General features: G+C 41.0%; 1 long non-coding RNA gene across 1 annotated transcript; it reads left to right on the top strand.

Moving 5' to 3' along the window:
- Positions 1-6,593: 6,593 nt before the first annotated feature.
- LOC116806816 (uncharacterized) lies at positions 6,594-8,791 on the top strand. Its single transcript, XR_004365895.3, has 2 exons — positions 6,594-6,983; positions 7,790-8,791. It is a non-coding gene; the product is annotated as an uncharacterized lncRNA (long non-coding RNA).
- Positions 8,792-17,258: the final 8,467 nt, after the last annotated feature.

Raw genomic sequence — 17,258 nt, 5'->3', positions numbered from 1 at the left:
TAAAATCCAATTTTTCTATTACAGATTAAAAAAAAAAAAAAAAAGCTATTCATTATTCATTATTTACTGTGCTGTTATGTTTAAGCACCTACTCAAGATCATGCTGCCGTTTACTTTTTGGGAAAGGAATTATCCCAGAAAGCCTGTAGTCTAAAACTGCAAGAACACACATAGGACTGAAGGTAAATGCAGGTGTCACCTTGTAAAGCAAGGAGACATGAGGTTAGTAGCTGGGAAAAAAAGAAAGGCATCTAAAGGAAGAAGAATCTTGTGATATCTCCAGGTGCCATTTCTTAAAAAATTAAGAAAAATGTAATTAAACTGAAGAAGACTGATTATACAAGGAAATCACAGTAATCAAAAACCTCACATTCAAGGAGGGAGAACTCCCATCTTCCTTCAGGACACTATCCACAGAGATCTGGACTAGAGGTACATGATAGGAGGAGACACACTTTAGTCCAGGAATGTGGTCAAATACTGTAACTTTTCTTTTGACTTTTCAAGATGCTTGAGCAATGATGAGATCCAAAGGTAACATTGCTTAGTTGATTTGTTGGTCTGTCTTGTTCTGTTTGATTTTTCTCTTCAATATCTACATGGCAGAATACAATCTTAAATTAACTTTGTCATAGTTAACTTGGCAGTTTTATTTTTGATCTGAGGTGCTCGTGGAATATTTTCTTTCATTTTGGTCATAAAGAAGGAACTCTATTTTGAAACACATTTTAAATTCCATTCATCACATTGCTTTTGTAGTTTACCCTGTCCAGGCTTGACAGTGTGTTGATCAATCACCCATTGAGAACATGACTCAGATAGGAGAAAGCACAATGAAAGCTGTGTTTCTCTGACTGCAGATTTTAATAAAAGGAAACTGCTCTTTGAAGAATGCAAATTTTTTCACCCTATAGCCAAAGGGATGTCCAATACACCTTAGGAAAAAAAGTTGAAATACCTATTTTCCTCCATATGAACCAGTATTTCAGAGTCCATTCCAAATGCCTTGAGCAGAAATAATTCAAATTAAGTTGGATTTAGCATCAATTAGCATGGTGTTAGTAAAGCTGTCCTCAACAAAATAAACAGTGTTTTATTGTTGCCTTTAGCTAGAAATTGAAGTATTTTCATTGTTAAAGGAGGAGTATTTTCATTGTTACATTCTGTGTCAAGTAATTATTTAAAATAATTTTTGCCTTTTAATGTAATTCTGTGTAATAAAATAATACACTATTTGTCTTGGGAAAAAATATTCTACAAAGACATATAGAGGTATAATTGCATTAAAAGAAACTTGGGAGAATAAAGCCACAAAATCAATATATTTCTATGTTATTTAATCAAATAAAACCTAAGGCAACCATAGTTTTTTTCCAAGACCAAAAACATACTGGCCATTTCATTTTGAAAGGTATTCCATAGCTTTCTGCTCTGGTAAATTGTACCCACTGATCTGTACTTTGGCCATTTACTTGTTCACAGGTAACATTTCTTGTAGCAAGTTTGGATGCGTACAAGATTTCACATTAAAAAAAAAAATACAGGACTTATTTAGGCATCAGTTATTCATGAACTGGTTTGTATAACTTCTGACCTTTTGTAGCTAGATATTAAGATACATTAACATAGTCCTTAATACATGCAATGAGAAAACCCACACTGTTAGAAGACTAAGAAGACTAAGAATCAAAGGAAAACCGAGCCTTGTCAACCAGTTAAGCTCAGTAGAAACATGAAATGCTGATAGGTTACACAGAAAAACAAACACCTGAAGCTGCGTGCATTAAGGAGAACTTACATGGGAACACCTACAGCTGTGAGGTCATTCTCTTGCAACTATTGAATAGCTGAAAAGTGGATGCTGAGAACATCTTTTGCTAGGGCTGGGAGTGCGGGACTGCCTTGCAGGGCATGTCTGCACATATCACACATTAGTTGTCATGACAACACCAACTTTCCTTGCGTCACCATTACTGTGGGGTTTCCACCTGATTCTCGCCAACTCAACGTGTCCAATCAACTGTGCAACTTGTTTAAGTGATTTTCCATGGAGGTTGTTAAAGTAGAATGTTTACCATAAATTCAGGTCCTGTGCAAATATTTTCCTCTGGAGAACACCCTCATTCATGTTATTCATGTTTATTAATTATACTGTTTCTCAAAGCTCTTATTTTCTTAATATTTCCTTATTTAGTCAACTAGCAACGTTGGATAATAGAATATCTCTCTTCATTTTGGAAATCATTAGTCCAATTTAGTGGGTGTGTCCTTTTTAATTTTTTTTTTTTTATTTGGGTTAGTTCTGGAAGCATCTGGATTTGTTCCTTAGCAACACCTTTTAGTTTGCCATTTGCTTTTATTCAGCTCCCCAAAGAGTGCTTTTAAAGCTGCAGTAAGGTTGGTCATTTCAGAGAAGAAGCTTTTATTTTTCCTCTTGAATGAAGGGTGAGATCATGCCCAGATATCACAGCCTGACAGGAACATTATCCAGCATATTAAAAACTGTCCATGAAACAATGAAATACTTTTAAACTGAGATAATAGGTGAATTACTGGCAAGAATACTGATAACTTTGTCTATTGTGCTTGGGAAGGGCACAAGAGGAAAAGGACAACTAATTACTTAATGTTCTGTATAGAAAGTTAATTTTGACTAAATGAAAGCTTAGGCATTTATCTGAGCCAAAGGTACTTCTCCCCTTGTTGGTATATATCTACCACCTAGCTTTGCCTTGACACACAGAGGGCAGTTTAGTTATCCAGCACATCACACAGTGGTGCTTAGATATCCCTGCATACTGGCAAATACCAAATCAACAGCACGAATTTTACACATAGTGAGAGCAAATCACTTGAGAGTTGCCCCCTTTGGACAAAATAGGTACCACAAACTATTTATCACCTATACAAATAGTGAAAGTCCTTTCAAATAATTAAAGGTCAATATGTTGATGCCTGTCTCTGTACTTTGCAGTTCCACTCTTCATCAAACAAAGGAGAGTTTAAAGGTGAGCTTCAAAGGAGAGTTTTTTCACAGCATGCTCAGATAATGGTAAACCTCACTTTTTAAAGTTAATTTATAGAGAAATAATAAAACAGAGCAGAACAAAGAGTGCTATATTGGAAAAATTGCGCCAGCAGAAGTCTGCTCACCCATTAACTTCCCTGGAAAGGCCCTGAGATATACAGTGGGCTGCTCATTAAACAGAGACTCTGTGCTTCCTCACTGCCCAGAGTCCCCAGAATATATGGTGTTCTCTTTTCTCCCTGGCACTCCTCCAAGTTTAATGGGTGCCATTACAGACTGATCAGTTTATCTATAAATAAATATATTCCAGGAAAAAAAAGTTCAATTTCTGTATGCAGGCTTCAGCACATTTTGTGACCTAAACTATTTCTGTCCAAATAAGTGCATTACCAAAACCCTTCATAAACAGTCTCTTTGGCTAGACCCTTGTCCTAGTCTACTCCCCTTCTGCTGTTTAACCAGAACAAAAGGCACTTCACATTTCTGAGGAGAGATACTAAGTTTGCTGCACACCACAACTCTTTGTGTAGCTGCTTTGGACATGGTTTCTGGCTGCAGTGTGGAAATTCAGGCAATGAACTCCAGCTTGACAAGGAGCAGCTATTATTGTGTGCAATGTAAAATGGCTTTTTGGCATCACTCTTTTGCCCCAACACACAGCATAGAGAAATGCAACTGGAATTTCAACACACTTGGGTATCTATTTCTTGAATCAAACTGAAATTCAGAAAGTTGTAAGGCTGATACAAATATTCCTTCTTTAGACACACTCTTGTGTATGAGCAGAAAATCTAAAGATCCTTCAGGAACTTTTAATCTACGGGGAATTCAGGATGAAACTGTCTTGGAGGGCATTTGACAACACCTAGCTTGTTTCTTCTGTTGAATCTCTGATGTTCATACACACAAATCTCAGCCTTGCCCCCATGGCAGCTATTAATATGTTCAGCATTGGGATCAATAGTAGCAGAAGAAGGGCCAAAACTGAGATGTTAACAGCCAGATCTGTAACATATGTTACCTATTAGGTGCTCCTGTGATAAGTACCAGCCCTGCCAAAGAGAGATAAGGTGTATCACACCATCATCTGACACAGAGCAGCAGAGGCACAGATAGTCCAGTGTCAACGCTGAGCACTCACTCAGCAGATAAGCAAAATGGAACAGAGAGACAAACAGGATGGATACCCACCAGATATTCACCTTTATCAGCTTTCCAGAGTTTGCTGTTGCACTTCAGTGGAATAATAATTGCAACTCCTCTCACTCTAACAGAATTCACTGCCTCTGAGATATCTCACTTAAAATTACAGAACTTAATGGTGCAGTCTGCTTTTTTTTGCTCCCACTAAAGACCTGTGCTTTCATATTCTGCAGAAGGACACTTGGTGGCACTCATTCAACATAGTTTTTACTTCCTATATCACAGATTCTCTGGGTTAACCTAAAAACATAGAAAAAAATGCCCCTAGTAAGTGTATCCTATGAACTCTGGAACTAAGACTAACTTTTGAAGTCATTACTTACTTTTCAACTTAATCATTAATGATGTAAAGAAATACTCCATTTTTTGTTAAAAAAAACCCAAAGATCACTTTGTGATAGTAACTGATAACTAAATTTGAGCTGGTTCTGCCTACCAATTACTTGGCAGAATTTTCATGTTTTTGCTTTCATGGATACTCAAAATTTACTCTGTGTAAAATGCAAATTCTTTGTCCTTTAACATAACTGTTCACTGCAACTTGCATACAGCTCTTTGAAAACAAACAAGAGAAACAAATCCTGACTAAACCATCTGGTAACCAGGGTAATTACTCAAAGACAACTGCAAAGGAGGTAGAGAGTTTCACTGGCAGTACCCTGTAGTCCTTCTAATTTATACTTCTGAGTGACAGCCATTTGCAGCCCAATATTCACACTGTGTTTTTAGAAAGACATAGGGGAACCAGCAGCACTCTTCATTTAGACAAACAAATACTTGTAATCCCTCTATAAAATCCCGCTTTTCCAGGAACTACCCCAGTAGTTCCTCATGAAGAGTACTCTAAAGTGCTGCCAAGGACCACAGACTTATCACACACACCTGGCAGTTATTCTTATCAAGGCTGCTGAAAGATCTGACAGTCGGGAGGGGATTTATTTATTTATTACCCTTAAGAGCAGGAGAGTATGACATTAACTGAGGATAATCCAACACCATTAGATAGCCCAAAGCTTGACTGAAGGTGCCTCCTTTGTGGGAGGGGAAAGATCATTCCCAGATGTCCCTACAACTCTCTATTTACCACACTCAAAATAAAACTTCTGTGAAACAGATTACAAATAGGTCAGTGGCCACTCAGTAGAAATGTGATAAAGCAAGGAGCATAGCTAAGAACATTCTCAAAACACAGATAATGCTCTCACCAACAGTATAAGTGGCCTTCCTCTAGAACAGAAACAAGATTTGTTGCCCATCCCCACTATCCTTCAACAACAGCCAAAAGAGTGACCCACAGCTGTTACTCCACGGTCACAATGACCACAGAGTTTGTTTACTCCATGGACGCCCATTGGTCCTGAACCTATGAAATACATGCTGCTAGGAAACTCCTTTCCCAGCAGTTTTACTTCTGTTCCAAGTTTCACCAGCTGCACCAGGGAAACTTCAGCTTTTTGGGACAAAGTGACCATGCCATTATCTTCATGTGCTTGAATGCAATTTGTTTGTGTACTCAGTAGTGTTTACATACTTGAGGAAACACTTTGACAAGTTCCACAGTTTTCTAGTAATCTCAACTAAAACCCAGGAGACACTTTTCAATGCACACAAACATTTTTACATGTTAGAAGGTGTGCATCCAATGCAATTTTTATTTTTTTTTTCTTATTTCAGAACATTTTACTTCTGGCCTTTCTAGAAAGAGTATTATATTTAAAAATGTGAGACTATTATCTTCCCCCTTTCCAGACTTTTGTGCACTAAAGGGCTTTTCCTCTAATATTCTTCTAAAAAGAGCAAAAGACAAATCCATTGTTTTAGCAAAAAACACAGAGAGGCAAAGCACAATCCGAAAGTGAGTTACAATTAATCAGCTGAATATCATACTGAGCACTATTTGACCACATTAAGCATATGAAATACAAAGCACCTACAATGTGCTCTTCACACCAAGCCACTATTCAGCGTATGCTGTGTCAGACACGTTTTGTCACCATAATCACACAGCCTTTCCCACACCAGGTGCCAGAGCATGAGCCACAAAGGGCAGAGCCTCTCCAAAACGCTTTGATGTCCTGTCCCTTGCAGGAAGGTGGGGCTGCATTGTACAGAAATGCAAACAGCGCCATTTCTGTGAATTCTACGTACTTCATTTTATTTCATTACAGTTATTATTTGTTTTGCTAAAGGTTCGTTAATGGCAGAAACAGGGGAGAATCACAGGGAGCCGAGTTGACACCCGTCCCGGGGAAGCTCAGGGCAGTAGGCGAGCGCACAGAAAGCGGTGTCTCGGCTCGGCGCGGCTGGTCCGTGTCCGCACACCGCCCAGCGGGTGGTGCTGCGGGCAAAGGCTGCTCGGAGGCCCAGCCCGACGAGCCCCGCCCCGCGGCCGCCGCATCCCCGCGGCCGCCGCATCCCCGCGGCCGCCGCATCCCCGCGGCCGCCGCATCCCCGCGGCCGCCGCATCCCCGCGGCCGCCGCATCCCCGCGGCCGCCGCATCCCCGCGGCCGCCGCATCCCCGCGGCCGCCGCATCCCCGCGGCCGCCGCATCCCCGCGGCCGCCGCATCCCCGCGCCCGCCGCATCCCCGCGCCCGCCGCATCCCCGCGCCCGCCGCATCCCCGCGCCCGCCGCATCCCCGCGCCCGGGACCGGGGAGCCGCAGCTGCGGCTGCTGCGCTTCCAAGGGTTAAAAGCCGTCGAGCCCCACGCGTAGGAGGGGTCGGGGCAGTGTGGAGAGAAATGCAGAAAAAGTAGGTCAGCTGCGCCCAGCGGCAGAGCGGAACGGGACGGTGCGGGACGGGGCAGGGGGGGCAGGGGGCTCTCCCTTGCCGGGGTCTGCCGGCGCTCCAGCCCTGACTCCAGGCGCCGGCAGACAATTTGCTCCCGGCCATTAGCAGGTACTCATAGTATTTACAACCCGATAGCTCTGCCGCTCGGTACACATTTGTATTTTGGTAAATACACAGACACATTCAAGGAATTTCGGAGGGGGAGGGGAAAAAGAGGGGGAGGGGGGAATAGAAGGGGAGGGGAAGGGCGCTGGAAATTAAAAGTGAAGCACAATTTGAAACTCTGCCTACACCACAGCTTTTATAATCAGCTTGTGACATGCTTGGCACTAAACACTGTTTATGTCCACAATTAATGCAGTTAATACTAGGTTAGTAACTGTGGCAGCCAGCCACGTGCATCGCCTGGCACATGGGTGCCTGCTCCCAGCCGAGGAGGCAGGCTCTGCTCTCCAGCGTGCACAGCTAGGCCAGTTCAAGCACATCTGGAGCCAGTTTAACTGGGGCCTCCCTCCAATGCAGTACTTAGCATTGCCAGTGTATTCTTTCACACAAAACGCTATAAAAAGGAGAGAAAGAATTAAGACAAAAATGGGAGTAAGAGAAGATTTTTAAAAAAAAAGGAGTGCAAGGCTCTTTCCAGTGAAAGTCACCATGTCGCACTGGGCTTCACAGCCTGCCTGAACAAGACCCAGCATCAGGGAGCCCCTAACGGGGCCTCCAGAACCAGTTTGACCAGTTTCTGTTTCTCCTATCTCTCCATGCAGCTGAACATCTCAGCGAGAATTACACACCTGTAGCTGCTGCTAGGCATCTGTTGTCTCCACCTGAGGAGGGGCCGTGGCAAGGTTGCTCTTGATAGAAGGTGGTTCACATAAGGATTGTACACCTACCGGTCATAAGCATGCAATCCCAAGTTTTCCGAAAGAGTCTTTCTCAAGACAGAGTCACCATGTTGCAATGGGAAGATTTTATGAGCTGGTTGCAAAAACTCATTCGTACTTTTTGGGTGGGAGGTGAATTTTGAAACTGAATTTTTACAAAGCTCAAAAGCTCTAGCAAGACTTCTGTATAATATTCAGGTCTTCCTTGGGAAATCCACTATCTTCAAACATTGCTTCTGTGTCAAGGCATAAGCCTACGGACCTGCTCACTAATGCAACAGGCACACCAGTAATATGACCTGTTTTTCTTTTGTGGCCACTTACAACTCCAGTGAGAGCAGAATATACACACGAATCGGTCACGCATTAAGTAACGTCACTGTCGTCTGTCGCGTGTTTGTTCGCTTATCTGTTCCCCAAGGAGAGGAGTGTTTGTTTTGAGGTTTTACATGCCTCTAAACATTTATTCCAGTAATGTCAAGGTCAAAGAAAGGTGCTCTTCACTTGCAGTCGGAGCTGGTGTAATCTGAGATAAGGTCCCAGAGGAATGGAAGCCTACTTCACAGTCACGGCTTGGCCATCGAAAACAAATGCATTCTGCACAGACACACATCACCCTCCTTCTGGAGGGCTATCTCATGTTAGAGGAACATCTCTGTCAACCATCATGATATAACCCAGTTATATCATAACTTCATATAGTCTGAAATGATCTGTCATATCAATTCCTGCTATCCCTGGCATGGTAGCAATAGAAGCAAACTCTGTTCTTTTCAAAACAAGTCCACAAGGACTATAGTCATGGCATCCTCAGTAATATTTTAATCAAAATTATTAGTATTCTCTTACTTTTTTTGAGCAAAAAGTAAAATTCATCTTGTTTACTGTTTTGATTTTGTTTGGGTTTTTTTAATTAAGCTACAAATTCACTAAAGGAAATTAATACTTCACAGATTACAAAAGACCACATGTGTTTGCTGTTACTGTTCTCCAGACTTCTTTCCTTTATTGCATTCTTAGTCACCCATTACTGCTTTTTTCACCTGCTGCAAGCTATGAGTGAGAGGGTAGCAAATACATGGCAACATATGCTTTAAAGTGTGCTATTCTTTCCTGTTTCAAGGTTTTAGAAGTAACTTTAATGCACATGCCTCCAAAATGCAGCAAGAAACCCAAAATATCTGTCTTCTTACCAGGAAAAAAAACACTGAAAATTATCTTCAGCTGAGACACTTTTCATTTATGCATGCTTAAATATCACAGAATTAACACTGCATATAGACAACAAAAGGGTCACACACTCAATAGGAATTAAAAAATTAACATCTAGCAATGCAAAAAATGCAAATGTTTGAAAAAGGATTGTGTCCAAACAATGCAGGGATTATGAGGAAAGAAACTTCTATGCCCATTGAAGGGAAATGGCATCCTATGCAGTGTGCAATCACTGGGTATGCTAGAGAGATATTTTATCTCCTAAATAATGAAGAAGGAGATTAGCTGTAGTCCTTGTTCATTGCTGAGTAAAAATTTTCACAATTTTTTCATCAATGCAAACTTGTGCTTAGGAAGACAGGATAGTGTATGACAAATCTTCCCTCTCCCTGCTGTTGAGCTCCTCCCTGTATCAATTTAGGTGGGGAGACTTCCCCTGTTTAAAATGTTTTTTCTATCCATTTGCCTACTGAGGATAATCAGAGTGTTTAAGCATGGTGCATAGCCCTCACTCCTGGGGACAGGGAGGGGCTGACCAAAGCCAATGGAGCTAACATTTTGTAGTGGATTTGTAAGTAAGATTCCTTGGACTCACTGCTGTTCATTATATATTTTAAAACTTCAAAGATGGAAATGCACAAAGCTAAGAATGGACATGAAGTACACCCAGTCTTATCATTGAAGTCATTGTGTGTCAATTATCATGCCCATACTAATGAAGTTAGCCAGACAGCTCTTCTGCCTGCAGCTGGAGGGCACAGATTGCTCGTGTAGCTCTCTTGGATAACTCCTAGTGGGGAGAAATGTGTGGGAAGCCCTGGTTTCAATACAGTGGTGAAGACTATGGAAGTCATTACAACCAATTGGCAGAGAGGTCATTTTAATTTATAGTGAAATCTGAGAGGAAGCCTGATGCATTTATGTGCTCACAGGGAGCCTTTTTCTCTGCCCAAGTGGCTGCAGCATGCTGTGTTTCTTAGCAGCATGTTCAGGAAGACTCGGAGTGGGAGAGTGAGCTGGAGTGAGCTGGAGAACACCTGGGCAATGGTCAGTGGAAGTGGAATGCAAATATGGAAGGCAAACAGTGCCACCCCTCACAGCCAGGATATCAAACCTATAAGCAGCTATCAGCCCTCAGAATGAGCACTGCCTGTGGTAGTCAGTGCACAGTCAAACCACATTTTACCAGCTGAAAGAGGAAGAAAGGAGAATTTTCCTTTCTGTTTCTTCATCCTGTTTCCTCAGATATGCAGGAGTTACAAGAGAAAGGAGTCATTAGAAGATAGTCTTTGACCCACAATATAGAATAATTGCCCTGTTAATTACAGTTGCAACTGGGTTCTGCTGTACTGTGTGGGGTAGAGCTGACTAAAATGTGTGCCTTCAGTCATTTGTTGACTAACCCAGTCTTTGTGGCCAACTCATGCACGTTCCACTGCAAATGCTTTTGATAATGCTGCTATAAAGGCTTGTGAATGTCAGTGTGGGAGGGCAAAATATTTTGAGCTGCTCAGCTTCACTTTATAAATATTTTTGGAAGCCACCAGAGTGAAATGCTCCATTCACATTCAGCACTGAAAAAAATAATGGCTTCTTCTAAAACAAAGACACATCTGTCAGTGCAGTAGAGTATATGAATTTACATAATCTGCAGCACAGAAAAAGTACTTTCTCAAACAAATTAAGTCAAAGCAGGCAGAGAAAGAACAGCATGAAGCTCTCTATGCAATGTCAACAATAATTAACAGAGTACTTTGTAGTCTGCCAGTGCTTCCCGTGAATAAGGTACTCTCAGACGTTTGGTATGAACAGGCTGCCCTCCTGTTTCTCTGCTGCAACCCAAAGCTGCAAGTCTTCACTTTTACTGGCTAGCCTATCATTAACTTTTAAATGTTGAATGCCACCCAACATTTCCCCTTAGAAGGACAAAGGACAGAGGGCATGAAGGTTCTGTTGCAACTGCTGCTGGGATTCATGGGGATTGCTTTGCCATCATACTGGGAAATTCAGGGAGTTTGCTCCTTTCTCAGATACATAAAAAGAAAATTAAGAAGAAAAAAAAATAGAAACAAACCCAAAAATATGTCACTATGCGCAGAACTTGTTAATCCCTTTATTCCTCAGTTTCCCTGTTGATACTTTGGGAGAAGGCAGCTTTTTTGTTTCCCTCAAATACACATAAAACACTTGGACGTTCAACTCCTACTGATTCTCCAGGGATGCAGACTGCAGACATTTTGAATCATAGAGTCTCTTCTCTTAGGCTGCCCATGCACAAAATGCAGAACTGATGTGAGGTTGCTTTTCTGCAAAGAATAGTATTGTATTGCTCCTGTACCTCTGATTTAATCACACTGCCTTTGCATGTGCTTACAGATTAAATTTCCAGTATTGCCACAGAGTGGGACACTCCTGACATCTTTCTCTCTTTGCAAATGGTAAAACTGCAGTCTTTCCTAAAGCAGAGGGATTTCCACACTTTTTTTTTTTTTTCTTTAATTTTGGCCGATTTCTTCCACGTGTAAGAGTGCTCAGAAGGTTGTCAGGGAGACAACTGTTGACACAGCTTTACCGTGGTATTTGAAGGGCTTGGGCAGTTGAGTGCTTTTCAGCAGATTGTGCATTCGTGCAGATGCAAGAACACTGCAGCCTGCAGACCTGACTTACTCATGTGCCGGTCTGAGCTCACCAGCAAGCACTACCTCCAAACTACAGCTGTAAGAGGAGGCCAGCATACCTCAGCTAGTGTTATTTGAACTGGGTTGAGCAACAGAAAAAACCTGGTGACCAAAAGTCAAGTAGAGTCAGTGTGAGACACAGGACTTATTTGGAAGGTTGGCCTGCACTGTGTACATTGCTGCTAGTAGCTCAGCTGGTTGTTTAAACTCATCCAGACCAATATAAAACACTGTAATAATGCTTCTCTGATGCCAGCATCCTTTGTAAAGTACAGCCCTGAGCCCAGAAATTCCCATCAGCCTGCAGTCTGTGTCATTGCCTCCAGCTACTCTGTGGATCTCAGTGCTTTCTTCCTTTCCTTCCTGCAAACTGTGACCAAAATTAAATCAAAACCAGCCATCACGTTCCATGAATTGGTGTAAAGGTTGAAAACAAGTATAATAAACTTTGCACTGACTGTGGCTAATTAGCACACAGGCAATCATTTATGATTAAGCCATATAAAATGTTTGTTATTAGCGAAAGAGCTGAATGCTTCAGTACACAGCAAAGGTTCAGGGCACAGAGAAGTTAAGTGACTTGCTCAGTTTGATGCAGCAATTCAGTGACAGAGGTAGAAATAGGCCACTCAGTTTTCTCTCTCAAAACAGGTCTAATCTCTAGATCATACTTTGATCTCCCTTTAGCAGCAGAAAATAAAACCCCTCTGTTCACGGTATAAGTCTTTACAGAAATTACTTTCAAGTTACAGACTCACCATTATCACATCACTGCAAGATCAAAGAAAGAGAGGGGCAGTAGGAGAGGAAGAGAAGGGTTACTTTGTGTCATTTACTTCTACAGTCTGCTCAACAAAGCCAGAGAGGAAAAACAATTTTTTTTCAGATAGATGTCTTTTACAGCACATCAAACACTTCTCATGGGCGTATGTCAGAGACATTTTACTACAAAGGCTTTGTCCTTTGCATTCACAGCAGCCCGGATGTTTATCAGGATTTTCCATTCCCTAAATTCAAGATCACATTGGGATCTGTGTTAAGATGGCAGCAGAAGTACATCAACAAAGTCCAAAGTACAAAATTCTTAGCAAAAAGAAAGCACGAACAAAAATTGTTCCTGCACTAAGGCCGTGGTGGGGGAGTTCCTGTCATCTCTAAAGGAATGCCTAGAGCAGGAAACAGCTTATTTTCAATGCACTGGCTTGGAGAAAGTCAGTAAGAGGGAGCAATTGTCTTTCCTAATGGATTTACTTATGGTAAATATTTAAGTGCTCCATGCAAAGCTTGTGGCTGCAATATCATGAAGACAACATCTCATTATTTACTGCATAACATCTCATACACATATTGTATTCTCGGTGTGCCTGCAACAATCCTCTGATTTGTTTATTCATAAGGGCAGTTTGTAGTTCTTGAAGTTATCTAGCACAACAAAGAGCATTACACACAGAGACAAACTAAATTTAACATTGCTACATACTGTTCCTCTCTTAGGCCAGGACCCAGCTGCATCTTGCATTTCCTGTCTCCTCACCCCATGCTTATGATGTGCATAATCTCAGTCCACACATTACTATAGGATCCTTCAAAAAACTCTGGTATCCTTCCTTGGTGAGGTGTTCTTCTTTCTAGGAACAAAGCAGGTCACTGAGTTGCTCTGAGGCAGTACTCCCAGCCTCTCTGCCAGTAGAATGGTGAAGTAGAGGATGGCGTGTGCTCCCCCAGCAAGCTGATCTGCTCCAGTCCCTGGAAATGGGTATGCCTGAAGGTTTTTGAATCACCAAGACACATCAGCAACAGTAGGTAAAAATCCAATACTTTACTCTTTTCACTCAGGATGACACTGAGCTTCCACAAGACATTCTGTTCTCTGGCACCACCACAGATTGAAATTTCATTGTAAGCCAGAAGGACAGCATGCACCAACACTAAGTGCAGAAAAAGAGGATAGGGAGATAGCAGAGATGTCTTCTTTTGCTTCTGTTTGGAATATGAACAATCTCACAATTCTTCTCTATGCCAATTCTCTTGTAGATTGAAGTAATTGTTTTCCTGTTTTAGTGATCCTAGTTTCTCAAGAAGGTAAGACATCAGGTAATCCTACAATTTACTGTCTGCCTACCACCAGTGCTACTGTGTAGTCTCACATTTGTGCACTGCCCTTGCATTCAATAGCAAGAAATGAACAGATCCATCCATCAGGCTCCAGCAAATGTGTATCTGCAGAGAAGGGAACTCCTGTCTGTTACTGGTAGCAGCAGCGCCTTCCCCAGCGAGTCTGAACAGCCTCACTCTCCAGGTTAAACCAAATGGCTTTGGTTGTCTCTCAGAGATGTGAGTGAATGGATGTGCCGCCCCAAAACTCCCACCTCTCAGATCATATACAACTTACGTGAAAACAGTGGGTAAGCTTCTGGCAGCTCTTCCTGTTTAAAATGGACTGGGGAAAAGCAGCATGTAATTTTCTAGCAGCAACACTGGAACAGTAAAACTAATGAGTCCCCACAGCTATTCCCACCTGTTCTTACAGCAATATTTTATTGGATATATACCCACCCATGAGCCTATCTGTGATGTTAACTCAAACTATAAAAAGCCCCCCAAAACAGCCCAACCCAGACCCCAGACTTTTCTGCATGGGAAAAAAGGTGTAAAACAGCAGGTGGAAATTTCACCTGTTTTCACATCTCACTTAAGTTGTGTCTAAACTCCTTCCATAGAAGGGAATAAAAGCAGGACAGATGTGCATTCACCCAAAGGTGATACTGACCAGTAATACTGTAATACTGAATATGGAGCAAGAAGAGAGTGAGTCAGCAGATGTTTGTCTTCTATGCAGAGTCCTAAACTTTGGCTGTCTGTTACAGGAAATTACACTAATAGTGAATCACAGTTCTGTATGCATCATCATCATGTACAGATGTTTTCCATGGTGAGGAAGTTGTTGTTAGGTAGGTTTTAAAATTTTATGCAATAATTTTATTTCAAAATGTGTCCTAGAGCATCCGGTTTTTCTTGTGTATGAAAGTATCTGCAGTATTTATGATTTCTATTCTCTTCAGTAAAAACTCTGACCATGACATTCCAAGGATAGGTGTAACAACCCTTCCATATTCTACCTGGAAAAGACAAATAGTTTGCAACTATTCTCTAACAAAACACACAGAAAAGAAGATGAAAGAACTGAAAAGGATCAGTGGAATGCTTATAAAACGGAGATTAATCTAATGACAAATGCACTAAGATTGCCTGGGATTTTTCTGAGCTATCTTTAATTTTTTCTATATAATTTTTTTGTTAGTGGATGTATCTTCAGAAGGAATATACCAATTTAAAAATGCTTCAATTATGATTAGAATAGGCAAGCTTTCTGTACTCCAGAAACTTTTTAAAAAGTCTTGGGAAATAACTGTTAAAAATTCCCAAAGATTCTAGAGGTTGACAGGGAGTTAATTTAACTCATCTGTAGCAAAACATGTTTAAAATTTATTTCCTTTTATAGCTATTATGTTGACAGTGCAGTAAAGCGATATGCTGGTAATAGAAAAATCATCCCTTTTGCAAATAATAACAGTAATGAGGCATTATTGTACAAGGGGATAAAGAAGAAAAGCATTGCATCCTGGATAGTCTTTCCCCTCAGACAATATGGCCTTTGGCAAACTGTGATGTTACAGACCTTTAAACAGTGAAGTTTCCAGACAAAAGATTTTGTAAAAAAGATTTGAAGAAGATATATTTATAATTAATGATGGAGCTCAGGAGAGGTCCAACAATGAAAGCAGTTATTATTTTCTAACCTGGAGAACAAGCTTTCTATAAACACACAGAGTGAAGATTACCCCCGTAAAGAAACAAAGTGATGAAGTAAAACGGGGTACACATACCATACTTGAAAATATTTCAGACTTTCAGATATCCTCATCCAAGATGTAAGCTATCTATCACAGATAGATTTGGGATGCAACATCAGTGGAAGTCTGTGGAGGCAACCTTGCTACTATATCAATACAGCCCCAAATGCTTCCTTTCATAGTTACTTCTGGGTGGAAACAATTATTCTACCTTTTCAGTAGCCCATAAGTCAGCATTGCATAGAGTGAAGCAGCTGAATTGCAGTTGTTCTTTTAGTGTTTAGTGTGTGTGCTGTTTTTATACATTCACTGCTAGTTCTCTGATTAAGGCTTTAGCCTAAATATAGGGGGAAAGAGAAGGGCAGGTTTGGTCTTTGCAAAAGCCAAACCAAAGCTGTTTCAGTTCCAGGTCCCTTTTTTTCTGAGCCCTGAAAGTTAGAGCTTGGATGGCTTGGATAAGTGCTTCTAATTCTAGCCTGCTCCTATTTAAAACAAGAGGGAGGATGTGTTTTTAAGAAGCTAAAACTAGTATGGCCTGGAATGAAGTCTCTGAAGACATTTACAGAGGATTCAGATAAACAATTCCATTCTTCTCCCCACCCCTTTTATCTCTCATTAATTTTTATCCTATCCCTTCCTTGCTTTCTATCTCTCAGATATAGTTTGCTTCCCCTCAATTTCCAATGGAGCTTGAAATTAGATTTCTGTTACCACCTTGCTAGTGAACAAAGATCTGAACCGCACATCCTGGTGAAAGTTAACTCCCAGACTGAGTCACTGAGTTATCTTCCACCTCTGTACCTGAACTGGCTGAAACCACACAAAAGAAATTACTGTGTGGTTCTGTGTCCAACTCACACCATCATTATTTGATTGTTGAAAGGATAACTCTGAGTTTAGTTGTACAGAAATAGAACCACCCAATTGTAATGGATTTAGTCTCCATTTATGACAGCAGAAATTGGGCCACACTGTTACTCAAGATAGAAACAGCACTCATTGTCACAATTTATAACTTCATCAGGAGTCAACTTGGGAGCTGCAAGCTGGCAGCAATAATTCATACATTGCTGCAAACTGTATTTTCAAAATTTCTGTTGATACTGGCAACGTACATGTTTTGGCTTTCTGCATGTTGCAGTCATTAGTATAATATAACATAGCCACTCATATATATTTAGGGGAAGGTCATTTTTATACAAATTATTATGTACTGGGAAGTTAAATAAACAACCAAGTTAAAGATATCAACAATCCCACTCCTTGATCCACGCCAAAGTGTATTTTAAACACTAGTTGGTTCAATTGGAAGAAAAGTCAAGCAGTGTGTGTATGTCAGTTGGAAGAGAGAGGACATTACATTTCCTTTTATTTGACCACTTACCTGGAATGCTACTCTTGAAAATGGCTAGATAACACCTGTAAAGCTATGAGTGCTCAAAGACTAACTAGAGCACACTTGGTCTTGGTCACTATACCATTAGCAAGATTACTCATCTTGGTCATAATGATGAAAATTCCTATTGAGACTTCACTGAGCAGAAAGTACAGTATCCTATTTATTAACGGCTCTTTGGAATGCGTTTCCAAGGCACAAAAGGACAC

This window comes from Taeniopygia guttata, chromosome Z, assembly GCF_048771995.1.
Source record: "Taeniopygia guttata chromosome Z, bTaeGut7.mat, whole genome shotgun sequence".
NCBI lineage: Eukaryota > Metazoa > Chordata > Aves > Passeriformes > Estrildidae > Taeniopygia > Taeniopygia guttata.
This window is presented reverse-complemented; position numbering and strand designations above follow the sequence as displayed.